The 12,455-nt window shown below is 34.4% G+C and overlaps 1 protein-coding gene across 13 annotated transcripts in view; it reads right to left on the bottom strand.

Annotated features, from left to right (window-relative positions):
- Nucleotides 1-12,455, bottom strand: part of shi (dynamin-1 shibire) — a 159,459-nt gene that overhangs the window by 16,687 nt on the left and 130,317 nt on the right. The window lies entirely within an intron of this gene.

Here is a 12,455-nt window from a genome sequence, read left to right as displayed (position 1 = left end):
TTTCTCTCTATATAAAGATTATGCGTTTCGCGGGTTTTCTCCGTGTTCAGATCCATTCTTGGAATGCCAACGTTTCATGAACCTTGCAGTCCACTTCATCAGGGCGAGGAGCAGTCTGATGCTACTCAGTATGAGTAAGCTGATCCTCGCTCTGATGAAGTGGACTGCAAGGTTCATGAAACGTTGGCATTCCAAGAATGGATCTGGACAGGGAGCAAACCTGCGAAATGCATAATCTTTATATAGAAAGCATCCGTGGAAGCCTCAAGAATAATTTTTCTCTCTCTTTAGTTTTAAATATATTAAAACTTACAATATTTTTAGCTAGTTAATAGCACCAAGAGATAGAAAAAAAGAAAAAGGAAGATATAATACATTCGAAAGCATGTATAATAGATACTGTAATAAATTAGAAAAATTTATAAGATAAAAAAATAATATAAATAATATAATATAGATTGTTCAGTCTAGATCATTAAAATTTCAGATATCGTTTAATTATATCAAAATACTAAAAATCATTATTTTATCTTAGATCTTAGGCAAACGTAATAATTTTTACGAAGTAGCAACAAACTAGTGAAATTGTATAGAATCAATCATATTTAGTTTAAAAAAATTATATATGTATAAATACACTACTCAAAAAAGTTAGAGGATCATCCTACAAAAATTTCAAGATAGAAGAATTTTATAAAAAATCATTGTACCGAAATATTTAAAAAAATATTTTACAATTTGAAATCTATATAATCTGGTGTATGCCTTTTTTCAAGTCAACACGGGTTCTTATTGTGTAAAAATTTTTTATTATTTTATGGAATTAGCAACAGCAAACATTTCGATCTCTGTTTTTAGATATTCTTCAATGTAAAATATTGTTCAATATAAAAAATAAAAAATAAAATAGAAAATACATGCTATTAATCTTATCAGCGTATGTAAACGATTCTTATAAAGCATATGTTGTGTCCGATTGTAGTGATTTTACGAACGTGTATAAAATAGAATTGAACGTGTACAAAAGGTATTATTGGCTACGCCATCTTATAATTCTCCTTTATATGCATCAATACAGCAAATTGTCAAGTTTACTCAGTAATAAATTCCATTATTGTATAATTCAAGTAAATTGATTTTCTATTATGACTTACATGAAATTGATAAGTGGAGCGCATTAAGATGTTGATAATTCTAAAATTTTATCTCGAATGAAAAATTTGTAATGACTATCATTACAGATTAAAATTTACTCTTGAATAAGGTGGTAGTTCTTTAAATTTCCTGAATGTTACGCTAATCAAATACAATAATTATATTTGTAACTTATACACAAAATCCACATGTTTGCAATGTTATTTGAACTATTACTCTCACCATCCTCTCGGTTGAAAAGTAGAACATTGAGCTTAGTTGACAGAGTGATCCATTTATCCCACTCAAGGTTCCACAGAGAGAATTTTAAAGCCACACAAATTTTACTTAATAATGGATATCCATTAAAAATGATCTTTGATAATATTAATAAAAGATTACAAAAGTTCAATTAATTCAAGTAATAATTAAATCAAAATTCGCTGAATATAATCCTGAATAGATTCCTGCTGAATATAGATAATAACAGGAAAGTTCAAAAACCTAGATATTTCATCATTCCTTTCATAAATAACATTTCAGATAAAATAAATAAGTTTTTTAAAAAATCCCATTATTTGTATGATCTACATAGGATTTAACAAGTTTTAATTTAGGATTTAAAGTTTTAAACGATTTATCAAAGTTTTAACCTTTAGACTGTTGGAAAAGCCACTTTTGTGGTTTTTGAGTGTGATTTAAAATACTACCATTTTTGGTGGTATTTTCAATACTAATATTGTATTAAACGTAATTGTATACATGTTGCCCAAAATATTATATATTAAAAAATATAAGTATTGAAAAATAGATAAAAAAATTAAAATATATAAAAAAATTTTTTTAATTTATAAAACAAAAAATAAAAAAAAATATAAAAATAAATTTTAAAAAAAAACAAATAAAAAAGAAAAATCAAAAAAGAGCTACAAATTTTCTACGTCTGTGTCGTTAGCTTTAGATAACAATAAAGGAAAGTTTTGAGTCTATACATTTATATTCATTTGTTGTCAATATTGCGCTCAGAGCTCAAAATTTTATAAATCTATGCTCAGAATTGGAATTAGTGATACCAAAAACTCCCAAAATACACTATTTTTGAGAAGATTAACATTTTTTATATTTGATGACATTTTTTATTTTTGATATATGTTCCTTGCCGGAAAAGCTACTTTTGTGACTCTGCACAAATCTAGAAATTTTGCACCATGTGTATGTTATTTATAAAAATTTTGAGAAAAAAAATCACTATTTTAATGAAAAAATTCCGATAGTCTAAAGGTTAAAAGATAAACTTCCTTAGGTTTTATACACAAATGTGGTCTATAAAATAAAATATAAAGAATGTGATGCAAATGGTATGTAGACCAAACGAGTAAAATTATAGAAATTAAAAAAAGAACCATAAGAACCATATAAGATGGAATACAATTCAGCGCTTAGTAATAACAGAACACAAATTAGAAAAGTCATGATTTCGATTGGGATAACAAAAAGATCTTGAACGAGGAGACAAACTTTAAAAAGAGATAGATTTCCGAAATGTTACATACAAAAAAAAGACAAATGAATGAGTTAAATTTACAAAATAACATTGAACTTTTAAATCCCTTATATTTTAATCTTATTTAATGTATTTTAATGTATGATATAAATAGCTGAATGTATATTATCTATACATTCAGCTATTTATATCATACAAGAATTTATAACTTCAACAATTGTCATATCATGTTTGAAAATATAAATTGTTAGCTTTATTTTACTTAACTTCTTATCTAAAAGTTTATTAGTTATTGCATTTTTAACTTTTATTGATTTTAATTACTGATTCTTTTCCAACTTTCAATTCCAGTTAATTCTATATGCAGTTTATTAATTTATTATCTTATTAATTATACATATACATAAATATTTTAATTGATTTGTTGCCTCCTCCTTTCAGTATATATGTATCGGCGTGATGACTTTCATTTCACTTTACAGAGGTAGAACTTTAGAATTGTCAACATCTCAATGTGCTCCACTTATCAATTTCATGTATGTCACAACAGAAAATCAATTTATTAAAATTATGTAATAATGTAATTTATTACTTAGAAAATTTGGCAATTTGATGTATTAATGCATATAAAGATTTGATGCATATGAAGATAAGACGGCGTAGTCAATAATATTGAATTTTATATACGCAAAATCACTACAATCGAACACAACATGCGCTTTATAAAAATTGTTTACATACACTGATAAGATTAATATCATTTTTTATTTTATTTTTTTATTTTTTATATTCTACTGAAGAGGATCTAAAAACAAAGATCGAAACATTTACTCTGTTATAAATTTTATAAAATATTATAATAAAAAAGTTTTTACATATTAAAAAGCAATATTGGCTCGAAAAAAAGGCATTTATATTGATTTAGTCATTTTGAGCCTTGTTGTTTCTATATTTAATTATTGAAATCTGTATTTTTCAGATCGGACTTTAGAAAACGGTCTTACTGATATTTTATGGAGTTATACGAATATAAATGAAAATACATCAACCTCAAAATTTTTTACAAAATTTGCGAAATTCCACGGCGCGAATTAAAAGTTGCATACAAAAGTTGCAGTTTATAGAATTCGTAAAAGTGAATCTTTATCTTTAAATTGCACTTTTATTTAACTCTGGATGACTTTTTTAAACAGAATCGTACAACATTGAAGCAAAAATGATCTCTTTTACTTCTATGTTGAATAACTATTCGATAAAAAAAAACGATATTATACTTTGATGTTGAATAACTCGATGAAAAAAATCGTAGAGTATAATAACAAAGCAAATTAAGGCTTTAATTCATTCATTAAACATTCATTCTTTCGGATATTGTAAATTGCATTTGTGTACAATTTTTAATTCGCGCCATGGAACTTCGCAAATTTTGAGATTTGATACATCTTCATTTATGTTTGTGTAATTCTATAAAATATCAATAAGATCCTTTTTTAAAGTGATCTGAAAAATACAGATTTCAAGCTGAAAAATACTTTTTTAAACATCTCGATACGATGATTTTTGATAAAGTTCTTCCATCTTAAAATTTACCTATTTTTACAAAATCGAACAGGTGATCCTTTAACTTTGTTAGTGTATATTGCAAAATATGAATGACATAGAACAAAATAGATAAATAGAATAATGTGAACTTATGAAACATTAATAGTATAAAACAATAATAATTTGGATTAAAAAGGACAACAAAAATTCACATAACATGCTCAAGCAGTGATAAACGACGTGCAGAAACAAATATAGTGAAAAGACATTTATTCGTATTATTATTTAACTTATATAAGGAATTTATTAAAATAAATAAAAATATATAATACGTCTCGTATTTTTCCAATAGCGGCGCTAAATTTGAAAGAAGAAATAATGTTTTTAATTCACTTTAAGGAGGTAGTAAGGTAAATGCAATATGTTAAGAATTACTTTAAAAAATTACAGATTATTTAAAATTGCATTTAAGGGGATGTTGAAGCAATGGCCAAACTTGAGCGAGGTCGATAGTACAGATGTTTTTTAAATTTCAAATTCGATAATAGTGACATCTTTCATTCATTTCTTGTATTTATTATATAGGATGTCCCAAAAAAGGTCGGAACATCTGAATATTTCGGAAAATATAAATTTTATAGAAAAGTGTTTCAGACAAAAGTTGTAAAGTTTATTTACTGATCTTGTTAGTTTGATCTTGGATGGTGTCACCAAGGTCAGATCAAGGTCACATCGATTTTTTAAAATGGAACACCCTACTTTTGATACCAGAATCTAATGATGTGTAAATCCGCTTGGGCAACCTTCGCGTGATACACCTTGAATAATGCTAATACCGGCGGTACTGTTACTTTCAAGTATCATAACTCAAAAATTATTTAATAAAAAAATATTTTCTTATAACGTTTTGGAAGCTCTCGACACCAGCTATTAGATTTTGGAATCAAATGTAGAGTGTTCCATTAAAAAAAATTGATGTGACCTTGACCTGACTTTGGCAACGCCACCCAAGGTCAAACCGATAAGATCAGTAAATAAATCTTTTTGAATCCTACAACTTTTGTCTGAGACATTTTTCTGTAGAACTTATATTTTCCGAGATATTCAAGTATCTCTTTTTAGGACACTCTGCATATCATTGTGTCTCAAACGCATTCATCTGTCCTTATCTAACATATTGCAACGCCATCTCTTGCAAGATTCAACACCTACTGCTAGACGCAATTATTGCTTTGTTTGCCATTCCGAGTCTTCGCTCAGCGTTTGTAAATATACATAGTCATTTGCAGATCGATATAAATCTTTCTTTTAAAGCTTTTAATTTTAATTTCATAAACTCAGTATTGTTTGTGCACGTAATACGCTTAGCTGCACTGTCGTTTGGTCTATACGAGCTATAAAACTTTTGCATTAAGAAGATATCTACGTCAGGTGATAGCTCTACGAGTTAAAAAATGTAAGTTTTTAATTTTTTTCTGATTTTAATACAAAATTTATTGCAGTACTAGCAAATTTTGCATCTATTTTAATCCTGTAAAAGAATTTTTGATTCCATTCAGTAAATTCGGAGATTTATATTGATCTACTACGTCCCGACAATTGAGCCACTCTAATATCCCCTTAAAAGTAATATAAAAAACCTATAAATAATATAAAAACCTAATAAATAGTTTACCATCTGGATCAAAAGTTATTTCAATAAAAAATAATATTTTTTAAATTTGTACTCTAATAGAAATATATGAAAACATACTATAAAATAATGATAAAAATCTCAATGTTTTTATATAAATACTTTATAATATATTATAGGATCGCATATGTGATAACACAAGAAATCATGCCTTAAACGGTCTATCTGAATTTTAAAGCCTTGTATGATTCTGTGTGAATTTATATACCATGTATACTACGTATGTAACACCTCTAAAACACACGCTGAAGTGATTTTTCGATTTTGAAACGCTAACTCTACTGAATTATCACTATAATATCATAAATTAAATTAGCAATTTAACAATTTGATGCTTTTTTTGATGTATCTTCAAACGATCTTAATAATGCTGAGTGACATATGAAAATCTGTAAATATTTAATTCTTATTATGAAAAATATTACTTTGGCTGGGAATCGAACTCGGATCTCTTGCGGGCGAGCGTCAAGCAAGAGATCCAAATTCGATTCTCGGCCGAGGTAGTATTTTTTGCAATAAGAATTAATTATTTACAGATTTTATTGTTTTTGTTGTAAACTAATTGGTGAATTTCAATGAAATTTTGCACAAATCATTTTTAATATTTAAAGTACTTATATAAAAAAATTTAGATTTTTATCATTTTTGCTTACAACAATAAAAATAATAACAAATAAAATTAATGATCTGTAAAAATGTGTTGCTCAATAAAAACAGAAAGTTATAAACATAACTTTCATATATATATGTAGCTTGTTTAAAGCGTACAGATTAATATTATTTTATGCCCTTACAATCTTCTTTTATACGCACGCACGCACGCACGCACGCACGCACGCACGCACGCACGCACGCACGCACGCACGCACGCACGCACGCACGCACGCACGCACGCACGCACGCACGCACGCACGCACGCACGCACGCACGCACGCACGCACGCACGCACGCACGCACGCACGCACGCACGCACGCACGCACGCACGCACGCACGCACGCACGCACGCACGCACGCACGCACGCACGCACGCACGCACGCACGCACGCACGCACGCACGCACGCACGCACGCACGCACGCACGCACGCACGCACGCACGCACGCACGCACGCACGCACGCACGCACGCACGCACGCACGCACGCACGCACGCACGCACGCACGCACGCACGCACGCACGCACGCACGCACGCACGCACGCACGCACGCACGCACGCACGCACGCACGCACGCACGCACGCACGCACGCACGCACGCACGCACGCACGCACGCACGCACGCACGCACGCACGCACGCACGCACGCACGCACGCACGCACGCACGCACGCACGCACGCACGCACGCACGCACGCACGCACACACGCACGCACGCACGCACGCACGCACGCACGCACGCACGCACGCACGCACGCACGCACGCACGCACGCACGCACGCACGCACGCACGCACGCACGCACGCACGCACGCACGCACGCACGCACGCACGCATGCACGCACGCACGCACGCACGCACGCACGCACGCACGCACGCACGCACGCACGCACGCACGCACGCACGCACGCACGCACGCACGCACGCACGCACGCACGCACGCACACACGCACGCACGCACGCACGCACGCACGCACGCACGCACGCACGCACGCACGCACGCACGCACGCACGCACGCACGCACGCACGCACGCACGCACGCACGCACGCACGCACGCACGCACGCACGCACGCACGCACGCACGCACGCACGCACGCACGCACGCACGCACGCACGCACGCACGCACGCACGCACGCACGCACGCACGCACGCACGCACGCACGCACGCACGCACGCACGCACGCACGCACGCACGCACGCACGCACGCACGCACGCACGCACGCACGCACGCACGCACGCACGCACGCACGCACGCACGCACGCACGCACGCACGCACGCACGCACGCACGCACGCACGCACGCACGCACGCACGCACGCACGCACGCACGCACGCACGCACGCACGCACGCACGCACGCACGCACGCACGCACGCACGCACGCACGCACGCACGCACGCACGCACGCACGCACGCACGCACGCACGCACGCACGCACGCACGCACGCACGCACGCACGCACGCACGCACGCACGCACGCACGCACGCACGCACGCACGCACGCACGCACGCACGCACACGTAATTTTAATCATTTACATGTAATATGACTTTAAATTATAGCAAATTATATATAGCCTAATTGAAAGAGTCTCGTAATTCAAAGTCATATTATATTACGCGTAAACGGTTAAAATATGAAAATTATGTATAGGATCTTCTTTATAGAGAATTTCAAGAACTTCATTTTTTATTGAACACTTTTTTTCTAAAATCAATATTTTCCGAGATATACGCAAAAAGTGAATTTTTTTGCAGTTTTTTCAAAATGGCGGTCAAAATATGGTCAAGTGCCAAATTTTATTATCAGATTTGTTTTCAGCAGCCAAAAATATATGGAAAAATTTGCTGCCATTAATTTTCCAGGTCATGTAGTTCTTCTAAAGGTTTAGCATCTTTTTTCCGCTCGACTTTGTTCATTTTGACAGTCATCTTGAGTGTCATTTTGATTTTCTGAAAAGGCCACGTTTTTTTATTATAAAAAGTTGACATCTCAAGCAACAATTTAGGCCCAAAAAGAATCCCGTAGGCTCCTCGGAATTTTGACAAAGGGAGGAGGTGAGACTTTTTGACAAAGAATGCCCCATCTATACACATATTATATATATATACTTGTATATATTAGGTGTTGGAATTAATTCGTAGCGTTTTACAAGTGATGGGAAGTACTTTCATTAATGTATTTTTTAATGCTCATGTGAAATAAATAACATTCTTTCATTAAAAAACGCTACGAATTAATTCCAACACCTAATATATATATATATATATATATATATATATACACAGAGTGTCTCTTAAGAGAGTCGGGCCACATTGAAGGTGGAGAATCGATCAAAGGAAACAAAAAATTCTTATACCATTTTGAGATACTCGCTGTAGTTTTCAAATTAAAAAAGAAAATATCTAAGCCAATAGGCGGTTAAGCCGCGCCGCGCGAATTCGTAAGATAGCTCACGCTCGAGCGGCAACGAAGCGTTCCCCTCCTTGCGCGTCGCCGCCGTCGCCGCTCGAGTGTGGGCCGTCCTACGAATTTACGCGGCACGACTTAATCGCATATTGGCTTAGACGTTTCCTTTTCTAATTCGAAAACTACAGCGAGTATCTCAAAATGGTGTAAGAATTTTTTGTTCCCTTTGATCCATTCTGCATTCCTAATGTGGCCCCGACCCATCTTAGAGACACCCTGTATATATAAAACACATAATCAATTTTTCATTAATGGCCAATAATTTATCTCTATTTTCATTTGAAAGAAAACAATTTTAATGCGAGATATGATGCTCTCTTAAACTTTTTAATATGTAATACCCAAATACATTAAAATTGGTAAATATCCTCTACATTAGAGGGTATCTCTTCGATGACCTTGACCTTGATACATTATAAAGATGATGGTACTGATCAACTTTTCTTTACAAATTAATCAGCGGTCTCTTATAGTTTCTAAGATATTTAGATCTTCGCCTTACTAAACGACTCCCTTCTATCAAGAGAAATGAAACTCGGATGCCTCTGAAGCAGGGGGGAGGTGCAATGGAACTCGCTTCGCGTGGAACACAGAAAATAATGAAATTTTGGAAATGAGTTTTATGTAAATATATCTCGAAAACTATAAAAGGCTGTCGATTAATTTATTAAGAAAAGTTGATCAATATCCTCACCTCTATAACATATATCAAGGTCAAGGTCATCGAACAGATGTCTCCTAATGTAAAAGAATACCTTACAATTTTTTAGAAAGATTATGTCAATCATAATTCGAAATCTAAACAATTATAATTTGAAACATATTTGTAAACATAAATACTCTTTATTCAAATTATGACCTTTAAAGAGATCTTAAAGTCGTCTTTTATCAATAGAATTTATATACATACGACCTAGAGAGCACAGTCGTCTAAAAGATGAGACTAAAAGACGACAGATATTGCTAATCATCTTTATAGCCTTATTCATATAATAACTAAAGAATGACTTCTGTGAATATTAGTTTTCTTTAAGACTTCTTTTAGTTTTTATACTTTGGCACATATAACATTTAATAACATATATCAGATATCTGAATTTTACAAAAAACTAAACAAAATTGCATGTTAATATACATTCCATTTTTGCAATGTTTGCCATAATGCCATATCCCGTGTGCAAGAGTCATTATTTTTCATCATAGTCCCTTTTGGGGATTCGCTTTCAAAAAATATTTTATTAGTTTTCATTAGAACACGGGTAAAATTTCTCACAATGCTTTTATTCTATTTGTATGATTTGTTTGAAATATGAGAAATTGAACTCCACCGCTCCATTTGGTGGCGATCTCGTGTACTGCTCACGGGTAAGTGATAAAAGGTATCTTTTTTAAAGTAATGGAAACGTATCTTCTTTATGTTTTTTCGGTAACACGAAAAGATATATTTTCGTCTTACCAAAAAGAATACCTAAGAACGATATCTTTTTGTCATCTTTTCGTTTTGTCGAAGACAATCTTAACAAAAAATCTTTTCGTATTATCTTTTAGTATTTTGTGCTGTCTAGAGATTTATGTATCATTGACGCGTCACTATATATTATTATATATTACATCAATATCGCACGCACACATATGCATAAATGGTCGTATAACAATTTTATAGCGATCAAATGTCAAAATCTAATTCTAAGAATTTTTTGTTCATGTAAACTACTATTATAATTTCGTAAGTACGATTTAAATAAGTGAATTCTGGACAGGGGGAGGAGGGGTGAAACTCGCTTCGCGTAAAAAGTCGGACGCCCCTTGGCAGAGAGGAGATGGACTTCGTTTCGCATTGCAAAATGTATGCGTGCAGGCAGTAGCCTCCTCCTTCTGCTGGGGGGGGAGGGGGGGCGGCGGCGGTATGTACTGCTTCCACGCATACACTTTTTATAACGCCGAACGACGACTATCCTAACTTTCCCTCCTCTCTAAGAGTGGTTTTTGCTTCGCGTGGAAAGTGTACCCTAGGCAGAGAGAGAGAGAGGTGGAATGGATCTTGTTTTGTACGAATCAGCCATTTAAATTACAAGCATTTTCAGTTAAAATATTTCTAAGCAAAGAAGTATGTTGTAATTCTTAAGACTCCTGAACAGAATTGGATACGCATAATACCTTATATTTTATGCATAGAAAACTCGAGTATTCTGTACAGATAACTAAGCGACATTTTCTGCTATATAAAACTCCTTTCATGCAGAAAACTTCGCTTAAAGTTATATATAGGATGTCCGATAATTTTTCCGACAGAATTCGTGGATATGTAGAGCGGACTAAACTGAGACGGAAAGTCCTCTATCATTTTACAATTTTTGCAATAGTTAATGAGAAATTAATCTCTAAAGATCACCGAATACGCGCATCCGCTCGGCCTACTACTAGTGTACGCCCATTACTAGTTCGGCACGTGGGCATAACAAACCTTGCCAGCCATCCACTCCCTGCGGGCCGAACTAGCAATGGGCGTACATTTGATAATAATAGACTGGGTCAACGCGCATATTCGACGATTTTTAGAGATTAATATTTCGTTAACTTTTCAGAAGAATTATCAAACATTCTATATAGTTTTATTTTATTAACGAAAAATGACAGAAAAAAGGAAGAAAGAAAGAAAAGAAAGGAAGAAAAAAGAAATCCATAGGGGTCCATCTAATCTTTTCAGTTTTTATTATTTTTAATATGTTGTAAATTCATTAATCAAATTTCGTGCCCTTTATATTTCAACGAAAACTAAAACGCATGCGCATGTAACTAGAGCATAAATCGTAGCGCATACTTGCATCGCATGCTAATGTTGTCCTTTGGCTGATGACATCTTAAGACTATATTTAGGATAGTCTCAAATATAAGAAACAACTATAAATATCGGCCTATACGTACATATGTATTAATAAAACTCATTGTCTCATTCAAGAGCGATGAAGCCGACGAATAGAACTATAGCTCAATCATAGGTTATTTTAGGTTATATAGAAGGACCCGTTTCATAAGTTTTCTGCATTTTCTATATTTTCTGCGTATTCTGCGCGTTTTTTGCATTTTATGTGTATTACGCTTAGCATTGTGCATAATACTTTTCTATCGCGCAGATTATCCAATTCTGCTTCTGATGGTGCGTTTAGAGAGACTATTAATGCTACGTCTGTTTCTATCTTTGTTGTTTATTAAACGTAAAATAAAGATAGAATAATACAAATACCGCTAATAGCATCTTCCCAAACGCATCTTGAATACTCACTCCAACCATATTGAATTGTGACGTCATAAGCGAGAAATATGTCATAAGGGGCATATTGGTTTTTCTTGCATACCATTTATAAATAAAGAGAATTTGGATGGGCCAAATGAAATGAAATGATGAGATTGCTTTAAAATATCTGTAAAAATGAGCGAAGACTATCCTTATCTTCCAT

The sequence above is a fragment of the Acromyrmex echinatior genome, chromosome 3 (assembly GCF_024713525.1).
Source record: "Acromyrmex echinatior isolate Ae372 chromosome 3, ASM2471352v2, whole genome shotgun sequence".
In the NCBI taxonomy this organism is placed as follows: domain Eukaryota; kingdom Metazoa; phylum Arthropoda; class Insecta; order Hymenoptera; family Formicidae; genus Acromyrmex; species Acromyrmex echinatior.
The sequence above is the reverse complement of the archived record's forward strand: the minus strand, read 5'-3'. Positions and strand labels throughout refer to the sequence as shown.